This window comes from Lepus europaeus, chromosome 8, assembly GCF_033115175.1.
Source record: "Lepus europaeus isolate LE1 chromosome 8, mLepTim1.pri, whole genome shotgun sequence".
NCBI classification, from domain to species: Eukaryota; Metazoa; Chordata; class Mammalia; order Lagomorpha; family Leporidae; genus Lepus; species Lepus europaeus.
In genome coordinates this window covers 28,502,845-28,518,638 of record NC_084834.1, presented here as the reverse complement: position 1 = coordinate 28,518,638, position 15,794 = coordinate 28,502,845, and the positions used below count along the sequence as shown (strand labels likewise).

The window sequence follows — 15,794 nt, the reverse complement described above, 5'->3', positions numbered from 1 at the left end:
ATTTTTAAAATTGCCAGCGCCACAGCTCAATAGGCTAATCCTCCACCTGCGGCACTGGCACACCAGGTTCTAGTCCTGGTCGGGGCGCCGGATTCTGTCCTGGTTGCCCCTCCTCCAAGCCAGCTCTCTGCTGTGGCCTGGGAGTGCAGTGGAGGATGGCCCAAGTTCTTGGGCACCCGCATGGGAGACCAGGAGAAGCACCTGGTTCCTGCCTTCAGATCAGCGCGGTGTGCCGGCCGCAATGCACTGGCCGCATTGGCCATTGGAGGGTGAACCAATGGTAAAGGAAGACCTTTCTCTCTGTCTCTCTCTCACTGTCCACTCTGCCTGTCAAAAGAATTTTTTTTTAATTTGGAATTTCTTCTATTTGTAGTAAAGCATTTGAATATTGTATACCAGTTTAGACATTTTCCTGCTTGTGATAGTTTATAATGCAAACTTTATTTCACATGTATTGTTTTATATATTATTATTTTGTGGTAGCCCTAATATGACACATACCATCATAACCCGAACTTTATATACAAGGAATTTAAGGCATAGTAATTTTAAATTAATTTCCGATAGTCCTGTGTAACTGGTCAACTCAAGCAGTACAGGTGGGGTGCCTGACTCCAACACACAACAATAACAATAGCAAAGAATCACATATCACATTTTCCATGCTTTTTCTCACTTGTTGACACTAACACCATAAAACATTAATATAGTAAATTTCATTTTAAGAACAGGTGTTAACAGCTTGCACAAGAGGATATAATAAAAAGAAAGACCAGGGTTTGACCCTAGTAAGTCAATGGACTGTTCTTTTGTCTATTATCTGTGTAAATATTTAATTCAGATGTATATTTACACTTTATACAACATTTTACTTAAATTATGATCTTGGTCCAAAATTAAAATGTAAGAGTTATTATACAAACATTTATAAATATATTCTATTCTTGCATGTTGACTCAGTACTGGATATTGTGGAATGGCTACTTCTTTGTCCTTTCCTTCTAAATGTAGAGCAATATAAAACAAAGAAATAGAAACCCAACTATGTTTCTGGGTTGCCCTTGCAACTAAGCAATTAAGATTCTCATACAAGATTTGGAAGGTAGAAGTAAGCATAGACCTTTTTTTCTACCCTCACCAGTTTTTTTTTTCCTTCAGTTCTTTCTGTTAGTAGGCATGATCAAGTAAAGGTGAGTTTATTATGCTACAGGATCCCAAAGATTGTTATCTAAATTCCTGGGTCTCCAGAGCATTTGTCGCTGCAGCAACAACAGCAACAATAGCATTTCTTTGATTTCACAATCCGAATTATTTGTTTTCAACTTTTATTTAATAAATATAAATTTCCAAAGTACAACTTTTGAATTATAGTGGCTTATCCCCCCATAACTTCTCTCCCACCCGCAATCATCCCATCTCCCACTCCTTCTCCCATCCCACTTTTCATCTGATCAGCTGCTAGGGTATATGCTAGAATTCACAGCTCTAAACGTAGACATTGGTGGTGTTCTTGGTGGGTCAGCCTTTCATTCTTAGAAGACCAAACCAGAAAATCACCGCGTTAGTCCTCCAACAATATTTTTATTATTTATTTATTTGAAAGGCAGTGTTATAGAGAGGCAGGAGGCAGAGAGAGAGAGAGAGAGAGAGAGAGAGAGAGAGAAAGAGAGAGAGAGAGAGAGATCTTTCAGCCACTGATTCACTCCCCAAATGGCCACAATGGCCAGGGTTGAGCTGAGCTAAAGACCGGATCCAGGAGCTTCCTCCAAGTCTCCTACACAGGTGCAGGGGCCCAAGCACTTAGCCTATTTCCCGATGCTTTTCCAGGCCATAGAAGAGAGTTCAATCAGAAGTGGAGCAGCCAGGTCTCCAACCAGCACTTTTTGCTATGCCACAGCACCGGCCCCAAACAATATTTTTAAAGCACATATTGTATCATATACCCATCTCTTCTTAACATTCCTACTTAGACTTCATTTTCTCAGCTGAGCATTGACTGATGGTAAAAGTTTCAACTCCATTTATTGCTGACTGATAGAAGTTCTTGCAGTTGCTGTTCTTCAGGGACTGTGGTGCTGCTGAATTTCATAGTCTTGCCTCTTCCTGCACTTGTTTTCCTTCTTCACTCTATCCCCTATCCTTCACCCACTCTCATTTCTTCAGGAACTAAACTAACTCATTCACTACTCGTTTTGAAAACCATCCTCACAACCACACAACCAAACCTAGACTGCCCTTTGTTTTCTGTTTAGGAATGTTAATATGGTTTTGAAAGAATAAGGAAATTCTTGAAATAGAATGTTCAGATTTTGATTTCAGACATTTAAAGCAATGTTATTTAAAATGAAAACTTTGCTTCTTTTTCTGGTTGTATGTGTGTGTGTGTGAGTGTGCTTGGAGTACTTAAACTGCAGCTATGTCCTGATACAAAGCTTCCAATTGATGCCAGACTTCCACTTTCCTTTCGTTTCTTACCTTTGGTGGGACACTCTGTGATGCCATCGCTGCTGCTGCTGTTGATGATGATTGGCTTTGGCCCCAAACACTTCGTTTCACAAAGATGTGAAGGTACTATTGCTTGATATTTGGCTTTTGTCACAATATACAATGTATTTCAAAAAATATATATAAAATCCAAAGGTCAATATCATGTTAAGAACCTTGTCTCTGCCATAATTTCTCATATAGCCTTAGTATTGAGAATCTCATCTTTTTTCTTTTTTTAAACGTTTTATTTATTTATTTGAGAGGTAGAGTCACAGACAGTGAGAGGCAGAGAAAGAGAGAGAGAGAGAGAGAGAGAGAGAGAGAGATCTTCCATCCACTGGTTCACTCCTCAGATGGCTGCAACAGCCGGAGCTGCACCGATCTGAAGCCAGGAGCCAGGTGCCTCCTCCCGGTCTCCCATGCGGGTGCAGGGGCCCAAGCACTTGGGCCATCCTCCACTGCTTTCCCAGGCCACAGCAGAGAGCTGGACCAGAAGAAGGGCAGCTGGGACCAGCACTGGCGCCCGTATGGGATGCCAGTGTTGCAGGCGGAGGATCAACCCACTGTGCAACGGCGTCGGCCCCTTTTTCCTCTTTCTTTCCTTCCCCCCTTCCCTCCAATCTTTCGTTCATATTCTTTATTAGCAAAATTTAGCCTAGGAGTAGCCACTGAGATAGTTTCAAACCCATTTGGCTAAAAAGCTTCGTATCAAAGAATAAATACTGGTTCTAGAGCACCTTGCTTAATTTGTACTCAGCTGTACACTAAAATAAATACCATACATATTTATACATGATGGTTGTTGGGAAGAATATTGGAAGGATAAACAACATTTGGGAAAACCAAAAGCCATTTGTTTCTTTGTACCTGACCAAAAATACATTCAGCTGGTATTTGTGCTACTACAGAGATGGGCGCCTACAGGCCATCTGACACTTCTGCTCTCAGCCTGCAGAAGCAAAGGAAGAGGCAGAGAGACCAAAACTATCAGGTCCAAGTCTCGAAACATCATGGCCAAACCGAAGGAGCATAATAACGAATATCTAGTCACATCAGGAGCTGGGTCCACCCCTACCTTTGGGTTTCTAGATGGCAACTAGGAGAGGTTTTGCAATCAATAACTAAGTATGAGGGGTCTTCAAAACACACATAGAAGTGCATATTATGAAAAAATCCAGGAATTTCAAAAATTTTGCACCAAAATAAACTTACCGTTTAATTTTACTTTGCATGAATTTTCTGAAGTTCTCTCAAGAAAGTAAATGCTTTCCATTCTCACATCATTTTAGACAGCGCTAGGGCTAGCGTTGTGGAGTAACAGATAAAGCTGCTGCCTGAGAAGCCAGCATCCAGTATGGGTGCCAGTTTTACTCCCGATGCTCTACTTCTGATCTAGTTTCCTGCAGATGACCTGGGAAAAGCAGTGGAAGAAGGCCCAACTAGAGACCCAGCCTGGCTCTTTGCTTCTTCCAGGCCAAATCTAGGCCCTTGTGGCCAAATGGGGAGTGAACCAGTTGATGGAAGATCTTCCTCCCTTTCTCTCCCTCTCATTTCTCCCTCTCTCTCTGTAACATCTGGCTTTCAAATAAAGAAATAAATCTTTTAAAAATTTTTGTAAACAGAATTTGAAAGTTAATAAAGTTAGTGCACTTCAAGTTATTGCACAGAAAAAGAATAGGCACTTCTTGCGCTCCCCATCCCCATCAGCACATTTAGAAAAATGTTTTTGAATTCCTATTGCTATTTTTGCTATCCCATTGTGGTTTTCCTATAAAGTATAACTTCAGTGATTCTTACAGTTAACATTTCTTCAAAGTCAGATTGGAACATAAAATTTCAGGTACAATTTGATGCTGCTAAACTATTTTGATGTAAGTTCATAGATAATCATTTGATGATACAAAGTCTACTCCATTTTCACTATGGAGCTGGCAGCGGAATATTTGAGTATTTCATTTCCAATGGTTTATTAGGAAAAATTTCAAACAATTTTAAAATGTTGAAATAATTACACAATGAACACTACCTAGATTCTATAATTAACATTTCACTGTATTTAGCATGTTTCCCTTCATTTATTTGTCCTGCTTGGCGACTTCGTAATCACTTTATAAGAGGAATCACCAGAAAAACATCAGAAAGGGTGTGACTCCAATGTTAATAATATTACCGTACATTTTTGGCTTTGTTTTTTCTTATGTAAAAATTACCATAAAAATTTGGAAAATGTTTGATGTGGGATTATGACTCACATTTCAATACTTTTTCCAAACTTTCTCATGTTTTCAATAAAGTAAGGTTTGTTGAGTAGCAGGGCAGAAAGGGTTATCATTGAGTATCAGACTAATATATAAAGCTTCTTACATGCCATTACTCTGCCCTCAATTTTTAAATAATGGGATTTTATAAAAAGACTGAATAAAGGATTCAAAAGTGATAAACTACAGAGAGATACAAGATGCTATTGCCAAAAAACAGATAGCATTCAATTAGTTTTAAAAGGAATTCTTATCACATCTCCTCCTAATATTAGCTTTCTCAATAAACAATAGCCTGCTGCAATATTGCCAGGGCTGCCCAGCTGACATGACAATGTGCACTGACAGATGATTGGGATTGTCCAAAACTGTGATGTGACTTAAAAATGGCACTCACTAGCCCTTCAGTTAAGATTTTTCTATGACTCTAACATGTAATCAGATTAATAGTTATGGGGTAAAAGAGATAAGAAATGCATTCGTCTGTAATAAAGAACATATTTTTCTAGGTTCATTTTCTGTTGCTATTATCTAATAGAGTTAGTTTATGAAAAGCAACAAACACAAATCACTCTGATTTTAAAAGGGCTTTAAATTCTTTATGTCTATTCAGGAACATAATTTAGGCTTTCAGATTGTATTTGCTTTAAATGAAGGGAAAACAGGTAGAAAAAAAAAAACATCTCTACAATTTAATTTAATAATGCCACACTTCATAGCAGGTTATGTCAGTCTCTGTTTTTTAAACATATTCATTATTTGATCACAATAAACTACTGGGTCAAATTAATATCTATAATAGTATCTTATAACATTTTCTTTTTCTTAATACAGAACATTTCCAATTTAAAAATGAATAATTATTAATTCAATAACCCAAAAATACTTTTCAGTCTATTTTGTAATTAACCTGATAAGATTGAATCAATGAATCAATTAATATTCTGAAAAAAATTTATTGGATCCTAAAACTAAACATACTGAAATATTTGTATCATAATAATATTTACGACTCAAGATGTAAATTAATTACTAGCTAATGATACATAGAACAATTCCTGAAAACTACCTATGAGGCCCTGAAATATCTGGCCCTTTCCTGTCTTTCCAATCTCGGCTGGAATCATGTTTTCAGAATTCCCGATCAGGCTGATTCTCCAGCCACTTCCTGTGATCTGCTGCTTCTTGGTTTGTTTGTTTTTAAGAACCCTCCCTTCTCTCTGACCTGTGATCCTATTATGAGCCTTAAACTCTTCTCTGTCTTCATCGCCCCACCTTGCTGTCTTCATCCAATCTGTCTTTAAATATCACACATTTGTTAGTATCTATCAAATTTATATTTCCAGTCACAATATCCCCCTAAACTTTAGGTTTGTACAGAAAGCAGACTTTATGAGTAATGTGCTATATGGAGAGAGCAAATTGTATATGTCTCTTTCCCATTTGTCACCCAGAGATAGTAGTTAGTTGCTTGAAATTGGCCATATTTGGTGTATTCATTCCATGAAAATCAGCAAATGATACAAATTTCCACCTATCCCTTCAAAGTCAGTTTAAGAATGCACAACTGCCTATAACATCCTAAAGAGGTCCAAGAAAACCAAGGCCAAGATCCTGGGTAATTCAAGTACTCTTCTTTGCATATATTGGAAAATATGATTGCTTTAGTTATTCCTTTAAGATAATTTTTAAAATTCATTGCTTCAATTCATTTCAGCTAATTCTATAGACACAAAATTTTAAATCCCAATCAACACACAGATTTTGTGGCCTTGGGATATTTAACTTAGACATTCAGACAGAAATACAAGGTTATGGTAGTATGAAGAGATATAATTATTTTAAGGAAAATCTGTGAATAATCATTACCTAGAATGAGGATCCTCAGATCCTGATGTCTCTAATCCTTCTTTAATCTATACACTTAGCTTATGGAAGAGGCTTAACACAAAATGATCAATCAGATTGTCTGTTTTGGAAGAAGAGGTCCATTAGCTGGTGGTAACCAAGAAACCATGTTTATACTATCTGTCTGACACTGCTGCTATGAAGGGCCATGTGCTGTAGGACAGAGGAATCAGGTGGCTGCAAAAAGCAAAAGAGCTAAGACACCAGATAGTCTGGGGAAGAGAGGGAGAGAGAGCCAAATAACATTCCCTTACCCATGATTCCATGTATGATGGCTGTACTTCCAGCACTTTCATTCCCCATGCATCTATTGTGCTCTTGAATATATTTTTACTTAAAAGTTGTTATTTATTAATAATGCAATTTAATATTTAGTTAATAAAAATGTTTATTAATATCCAGACTTGTGATCTAATTGACTTCTTGCAGTATCCACTTAGATGTGTAAGTTATTTCAAGGTTAACATGTCTGAAACTGAACTCCCAAACTGCCTGCAAAGTGTATCCCCTCTCATGCCAACTTTTTCATCTCAATAAATCTCTCCATCTTTTAATTAGACTGATATACTTTGATCTTTTTTTTACTGACACATAAAATTGTACATATTTATGAGACATTGTGTCAGATATTGTGTCATTTAAACCTGTAACTCCATCCAGCTGTTGCAAATGGCAAAATTACATACTTTTTATGGCTAACTAGTATTCCACTGATTAAATGTATAGACTTTGATTCCTTTTTTCACATATACCCAATCATGTCCTGCTGCTCTGTTCTTTCTTCTGAACACTTCATGTTATTTTCATGGTCACCACCTTTGAAGCTATTATTGTCTCCTACCTAGATTATTCAATAGCTTATAATAGTTCCTGTTTCTACCTTCTCTACACTCCATCTATTTTCTACACATCAGCCAGAGGAAATTGCATCACTCTTCTGATGAACACACTATTAAACTTCCTATTTTCCCAGGCTACAAGCCAAAATCCTTGTACAGACTCCTACTGTTCAGCTGTCTAACCTCTCTCCTTCAATTATTTATGTCCTTATTTCTTCCTCTCAGAATATTTGGCTCACCTACTGTTCCAGAACTACCCCACACAATCTTGCCTTAGACCCTGGCCTTTGTTATTCACCCTACCTGTGCAAATTCTCCCTTGTTATTCACTCCACTCAACCCCTCACTTCTTTCTGGTCTTTGTTCAAATGTCACCTTCTGAGTGCAATTGTGAACTCCCCCATGCCACAGCGTTTAGAATCAAATAAGGTAGTGTGCATTTTATTTTTTATTGTTTATTTTTTTCTCCCTACTAAAATATAAACTATTTGCTGGCAGGGAGTTTTGGCTATTTATTTCACAGCTATTGCCATGTTTCTAGAATAGATCCTGGCATGTTGTAGTTGCTCAACAAACCCCTGAATAAATGAATGAGTGTATTATTATAATAAAAATACATGTGAGGATGCAGTTGGGGAAATGGATGAATTACATACACTATTTGTCTCCACTGTCCTAATTCAGTGGAATATTGCCAACGCTTTACTCTGCTTTGTTCTATTGAGATTCTGCATCTGTGTAGATTTCTCTTCCAAAATGTGGGGATGTATAGTAATTTAGTCAGCAAAAGAGCTGTTTCCATGGTTGCCTGGTAAACTGATTATAATGAAATTGGCACTTGGTCTTAGTTTCAATATGACACCATGGCATACTATAATTCTAATTTTCACCGCAAAGTTCTCCTGCTTTCCTAGGTCATTTTTTTCCTACAGCACTTAGATAAAAAGCTCCTGCTGTATTTGGCATCCAATCACTCACAGCAATCTTCTCAGATAAAAACACAATGTCAATGGAAAGAAAGGAAAAACCTCCTGCAGAATAGTAGAAAATAATCCCTTGCAAAACTGTAGCTGGATGCTAATGAACCAACAATAAAGGCTCCATTATGTGATTGTTTTGAGTGATATTGTTCAGATTAAGTTTTAGGAAGACAAAAGGCAAAATCGCCCTGAGGCTTTGATACATCAGTTAGAATAATGACACAGATTTAAGCTCATCAATTTTGTTAATGGTTGGCATATATAGTTTAGATCAGCAATATAGAAATGGAAACTTAGGTTTTATTCGTATTTTGACATTTTATCATATTCTTTAACAGACAAAAGAAAAATTATATTGACACATCAATACCTTGAAACACCAAACAACCTGAAGACACAGCATTAACAGTAACAGTAGTACTGCTTATCTTGAATTTCCTGTGTCCTCATATTCTGGGATTTTTTAAAAAATTTTTTATTTATTTATTTGTGAGGCAGAGTTACAGACAGTAAGAGGAAAAGACAGAGAGCAAGAGATCTTCCTTCCACTGGTTCACTCCCAAATGGCTCTAAAAGCTGGAGTTGCAGCCATCTGAAGCCAGGAGCCAAGAGCTTTCTCCGGGTCTCCCCCATGGGTGCAGGGGCCCAAGGACTTGAGCCATCTTGCTCTTCTTTCCCAGGACATAGCAGAGAGCTGGATTGGAAGAGGTGTAGCTGGGACCAGAACCAGTGCCCATATGGATGCTGGCACCACAGGCGGAAGATTAACCTACTGCACCACAGTTCCAGCCCCTCTCATATTCTAGGAATCTGAAATCTGTTTAGATTGCTAACTGCTTACATTGCCATACAATGACATTTTAAATAATGATGTTGATGGTGCAAACTGGTACAAACGCATAGTCAATATATTTTGACCTGTTCATAAATCTAGGAACCTTTGGGAATTTCTAGCATTAAATAAGGTTTGAAATAATATATGAAGAACATATACCTCAATGGCTCTCTAGGATAATACAGATTCCTGTAGGCACTAGACCTTCATACCACATAAATGTGACCAGATGGACAACATTTGGCATATTCAATAAATAACCATGTTTCACACAATTCTGTTTTTCAATGTATAACTAAAATTCTATCACAAACTGAGTAGCCAGTTTCAGAAATATTTACATCTTCATTACAAAATTGGAGTATTAAGTTTGAAAAGACATGTGTTTCTGTAAGCTATCTACTGTAGAGAGATAGTCTGAGTTTCTCAATAATTAATCCTGACACTCTCTTTAGAAAATTGAAAAAAAAAGGAGAGAAGGAAGGAGGGAGAGAAATTGAGGGAGGGAGACTGGGAGGGAAGAAAATATGGTTAACTTCTCAGAATTGTACCTATGAAATACATGCAATCTGGTTCTTTTTATATTAATAAAAACCTTAAAAAGAAATTCTTAAGTCCTGTATTGGAAATTCTTATAAAATTATAATTTCTGTGAATTGTGAAAATCATCATAGGACAAATGATGAAAGGTATGTCTTCTAATGCAATTTGAGACCTGAGAAGAATACTGCATAATGTCAGTCCAATTTTTTCATTTTACAGATAAGAAATTAAGATTCAGTAAAGCAAAATGCTGTGGATCTATACTAATTGCTATAATTGCATTACGTGATTGAATTCGCTACCTCAAAATGTGTCACTTTGGCAAAAGACTTATTTTGAACTGAAAGCAACTGAGAAGCAGCAGATACTGGAGCAATTCTCTGCTCTTCTTTGTGCCTAAAAGCGAGCATCAGTTTCTTTCAGGGAGGTATTCTCCTTTCCTTTACCACTTCAGAAAGAGGAGACAATTCCTATCACTGGAAGCTATACAGATTTAAGTCTGCATGACAAACTGAATAAACAATCCTTATCTTTCCATTCCTCTCCCTATATATTGACCTTCCCACAATTTACTACCCCAGAAGCCCAAACCCCTTTTCCATTTTCTAATCACTTTTCCAAAATTTTCTCCTTTTCTTTTTTTAAAAGATTTTATTTATTTTATTTGAGAGTTAGAGTTACAGACAGTGAGAAGGAGAGACAGAGAGAAAGGTCTGCCTTCCGTTGATTCACTCCCCAAATGGCCACAATGGCTGGAGCTGCGCCAATCAGAAGCCAGGAGCCAGGTGCTTTTTTCTGGTCTCCCAAGCAGGTACAGGGGCCCAAGCACTCAGGTCATCTTCTACTGCTTTCCTAGGCCATAGCAGAGAGCTGGACTGGAAGAGGGGCAGCTGGGACTAGAACTGGCACCCATTTGGGATGCTGGTGCCACAGGCAGAATATTAACCTATTATGCCATGGCGCCAGCCCTATTATCTTTTTTTTTTTTTAACATGACTTATAAGCTCCTGAATCTAATTGTTTCTTCAAGGCATTTTCTGTTAATTCCTCCTCTATCATGTCTGTAAAAATACTAAAATCAATAAAGCATGTATGCCTTTTAACCTGCCAATGTGTCTTGTCAGTTCAATTCACAGGCCCCAGCTATGTCACACACTTGATTATTTGTAACTTGGGAAAATAGCAAAAACTAAGAATTCCCTTCACATTAGCTATTTATGCAGTGTATATTTGTGATCCAGTTATTGGAGATATAACTTCATCACTTGAAAAAAATAAAAATATATATGTTCTTAAAATGTTCTATATCATCCCATTCAGATATCAATTTAATGTATGTGTAGAGTAGTGGGGTGGGAAGAGATTAGTCCTGAGGCTGCTGATGCCATTCACCCTAAAATATACTAACACAAGCCTATTTTTTAATGGTGTAGCACCAGTCATATTCCAGAGTTTAATTATTAAATAGTCTTTATCTGTCTTCTGATTTACACATTTAAGTGCCTGAAAAGTGTCAAAAGACAAGTCATGATACCTATCTTCCAAGACCTTACAATCAAATATGAGGAAGTAGCTGAGAAATAAGCAAGTATAATGAGAAGATTATGGGGGCCAGTGCCATGGCTCACTAGGCTAATCCTCCGCCTTGCAGTGCCAGCACACCGGATTCTAGTCCCGGTTGGGGCGCCGGATTCTGTCCCAGTTGCCCCTCTTCCAGGCCAGCTCTCTGCTATGACCCGGGAGTGCAGTGGAGGATGGCCCAAGTGCTTGGGCCCTGCACCCCATGGGAGACCAGTCTCCTGCCTTCGGATCAGCACGGTGGCCATTGGAGGGTGAACCAACGGCAAAAGGAAGACCTTTCTCTCTCTCTCTCTCTCTCTCTCTCACTGTCCACTCTGCCTGTCAAAAATAACAAAAAATAAATAAAAAATAATAAAAAAGAGAAGATTACTGGAACCATGGTAGCAGCTGGTATCAGAATAACTAGGGGACAAAGGCAGGAATAGACAATTATAATCCAAGATGATGTGATAAAAAATAATAGAGAAGGTGAGCCTTGAGCTAATGTAAAGTTACTTGTTATAAATAAACAGATAAGATGTGTTGTTTTTATATTGCTAGATCAATCAAAAATTTATCTGCAAGACTCAAAGTAGACAAGACTTCTCCCCATAAGATCCAGATTCATATATCCATCTCAATTACTTGACAACTCAAACAAGCTTAACAGGTTCAATGTACAATTTACAATCTCTCCTTATAAACCTGATACTGTAGATATTCCACTGTGTGTCTCAAATCAGAAATACAAGTCAAACTTGACTCCTTCATTACTAAACCATTGTCAAGTTCTTTTGTGTTAATTTTACCCTCAAAATGTCTTTTGAATAAGTCCAATTCTTTGCATTTTCTCCTTGACTACTATAATTCAAACTATGGTTATCCCTGGTATTACATTATTCAGCCCTTAGAAGCATGCTTAGCACATACTAAACGTTCAACAGATGTTTTCTGAATAAATTACTGAAGTGGATTCCTAGGATCCCCTTGCTTACCTTCTAATTCACTTTTCAGGGGGCAATCAGAGTGATCTTGACAGCATTCTAATATGATAATGCCACTCTGCTAATGCAATCCCTTCACTGTCTTCCATGATTAGTAAGAATTGGAAGATTCCGCATGAATGAATTGGTTAATACTATATCTTGTACAAAACAAGATGAGAAATGTGAGTCGATGGACTTGTAATTCATTATTACTGTGATTGACCTCTGTATTAAATAATTGGGAACTCAGAATATGCCATACATCAGTGAATATTAGAGGAGAAAGAAGAGTTGGAGGAAGGTGGTGACCCTAAAAGGCACATTTTTAAATAAATTTTTATTGTAAATATTTACAAACACAAAACAGTTTATATAAAAACTCCATGTACTTATCACATAGATTTAACAATGATCAATATGTGTATTTTATTTTCTTTAAGTGGAAGTACATTAGGGGCAATCCTAAGCCTCATGTCAACTAATTTCAGCACATTTGAACGTGCCTTTTCAAAATATTTCAGATTCCCTTTAAAAACACATTCATTATAATACCTAATTAAAATATTAATAATTCTTTGGCTATATATCATAACAAAGTCATAATATTTTTTTTCAATTGTCTCAAAAATATATTTTTACATATAGGTTTTTAGAATCAGGATCCAAATAAGATTCATACATTAGTATGGTTATGTCTTCTAATTCTTTTAATCTGAAGCAGTCCTCCCCATCTTGTAAAATTTCCATTTCATTGATTTGAAGAAAGTAGGAGAGTTGTCCTGTAAGATACTCCTATAGTATAGATGTTTCTTTTTTATTCCATTGTGGTCTCATTTAACTTGATTCACTAGCCACATAAAATAAATTGGCAACCTAAAATATTTGAATAGATTTAGGTTTAATGTCTTTTTGTATCTCTTCTAACCAAGAACTTCACAAGTGAAACTGTGTATTTCATATAACCCTCCAAAGCAGTGATATATTATCTGGTTGTCTACTTACTGTTGATGCTAAAAGAGACACGGGATCAGGGTTTTAGTCCATGAAAAATGCTATATCAAGGGGTCAGCATTGTGGCGTAGCAGGTAAAGCCACCACCTATGAAGCTGGAATCCCATATATGTACCTATTCCTGTCCTGGCTGCTCCACTTCTGAGCCAGCTCCCTACTAAAATGGCCTGGAAAAAGTAGTGGAAGATGGCCCAAAGGTTTGGGTCCCTACCACTCATGTGGAAGACCCAGATTAAACTCCTGGCTCCTGGCTTTGGCCTGGCCCAGCGCTGGCCCTGTGGCCATCTGGGGATTGAACTTTTTGATGGAAAATCTCTGTCTCTCTGTCTGTCCCTTTCTCTAGGTAACTCTGAATTTCAAAATAAATTTTAAATAATGCTATAACAAAATATCTTAATCTGGGTGGCTTACAAACACCACAATTTACATATCACAATTCTGGAGATTGGAAAGTCTAAGAGCAAAGTATTAGTAGGCTCAATGTCGTCTGGTGAGAATACGGTCTCTGGTTCATAGAACACAGCCTTCAGCTGCATTCTGAAATGGTGGAAGAGGCAAACAGGCTACGATGTCACTAATTCTATTCCCAGGGTGGCAGGGGTGGGGCCAGTGATGGGGGTTATACTTATAAACTATTCACCTCCCACAGGCCTCTACATTTGAGTATCAGTGTCATATGGTTAGGATTTCGTGAAATGAATTTTGAGGGAACACAAACACTAGGAGTATAGAAGTGATGACAGATGGATCTCCCACTGTAAGTTACCTGTCAGTCTTTCATCCATTGATTATCTTTGTCTGGATTCATGTCTTAAGGGTCACAGAATGGTATTTTTTTTGTTATTTCTACCAATTTTCCATACTTTTGGCTGAAATTTCTAAGAAAAAATTTTCTTAATCATCAAAGACTTTGTTTAACTCAAAATATAATCCATAGGGCTGGCACTGTGACTTAGTGGGTAAAGCTGCCACCTGCAGTTGCCAGCATCCCATATGGGTGCTGGTTCAAGACCCAGCTGCTCCACTTCTAATTCAGTTCTCTGCTATGGCATGGGAAAGCAGTGGAAGATGGCCCAAGTTCTTGGGCCCCTGCACTCACATGGGAGACCTGAAAGAAGCTACTGGCTCCTGGCTTCAAATCAGCACAGCTCCAGCCATTGTGGCCATCTGGGGAGTGAACCAGCAGATGGAAAACTTCTCTCTCTCTCTCTCAATCTCTCTCTCTCTCTCTGCCTCTGCCTCTCTGTAACTCTGCCTTTCAAATAAATAAATAAATCTTTAAAAATATAATTCCACTTCTTTGCGTAGTGGCAGTATCGTAGCCAATGAGGTTTATCCGAGGCATGATTATTGCTAATTGAAAAATATAATTCACATAGAAAACTGAATTTGTAAGCATTTTTCCTCTAATTGATAACAGGATATGGTCTAAAGTTAATTTCTTTTTCTTTTTTTTTCTTCTTTTTTTATTTCTTTGATAATGTTCTTTCCTTTTTATATATCTTAACCTCAGTTGTACATTTTAGTTTATTTGCCAAATTTCCTTACATTTTGTTTCCATTTTTCATTTGTTCTATATTTGTTACACACTTCATCCTTTCCTTTTGGACAGAGTTCTTTATTTCACAAAAGAATATTTTTTATTTTTCATGCTTATTGCATCTTTGATTTCTAAGATTTCTAAGCAATGTTTTGGTTCTTTGTGGAACGGGACCTAATTTACTATCTCTTAACGTTTTCTCAGTCAGATGGGCCTCTAAGATTTTTATTTTGGCTTTTTATTCTATGGAGAGTCTTGACAGGTTACCTCACTTTCCCTTCTAGCACAACACGATACTCTGATTTCACTTGGGGTAACTGCCAGTCTCTATGGCCTCCAAAGTAGCTGCCAGTGTGCCAGTCTCTACAAGTGGATGCCCATGACCTACTTAACCAAATCTTATCTCACTACTTGAAAACTGACATGAAAGTGGTAGGATCTGATTTTCACAGCAGCAAATACATTACACATTCCAAAAAGTTAATCTGAAAGATTTGCTATAAATAGTTCTGTATATATAATCACATCATGACAAAGGATTAATTTGAATCTTTTTACATCAGAGAAAAATGTTTTTAGAAAATTTGCTTAATTGTACAATACACTGCCTTAGGTCCAAATCACTAATTCCAGACAAGTTTATTTTGCTTTTATTAACACAGAAATATCTTAGAAGGAAATCCCAATAACAAAATCTGGCTAAGGGAAATGGAAGGGTAAAAATTCATAAATAGGTACCCAAAGCCACTCCACTGATAACTAAGAATTTAAAAGAGGCCAATTCAAATGGGAAAGATGTCACAAAGTAAAACATATAAACACATCTATAGCTAACATTTGTTTTGAT

At 37.2% G+C, this 15,794-nt stretch overlaps 1 protein-coding gene and 1 pseudogene across 1 annotated transcript in view; one reads left to right on the top strand and one right to left on the bottom strand.

The window, feature by feature from the left end:
• The window catches only part of IQCM (IQ motif containing M), a 431,659-nt gene that overhangs the window by 31,988 nt on the left and 383,877 nt on the right, over positions 1–15,794 (bottom strand). The gene's annotated exons all lie outside the window — the stretch shown is intronic.
• On the top strand, positions 14,704–14,835 carry LOC133766174 (U4 spliceosomal RNA; annotated as a pseudogene).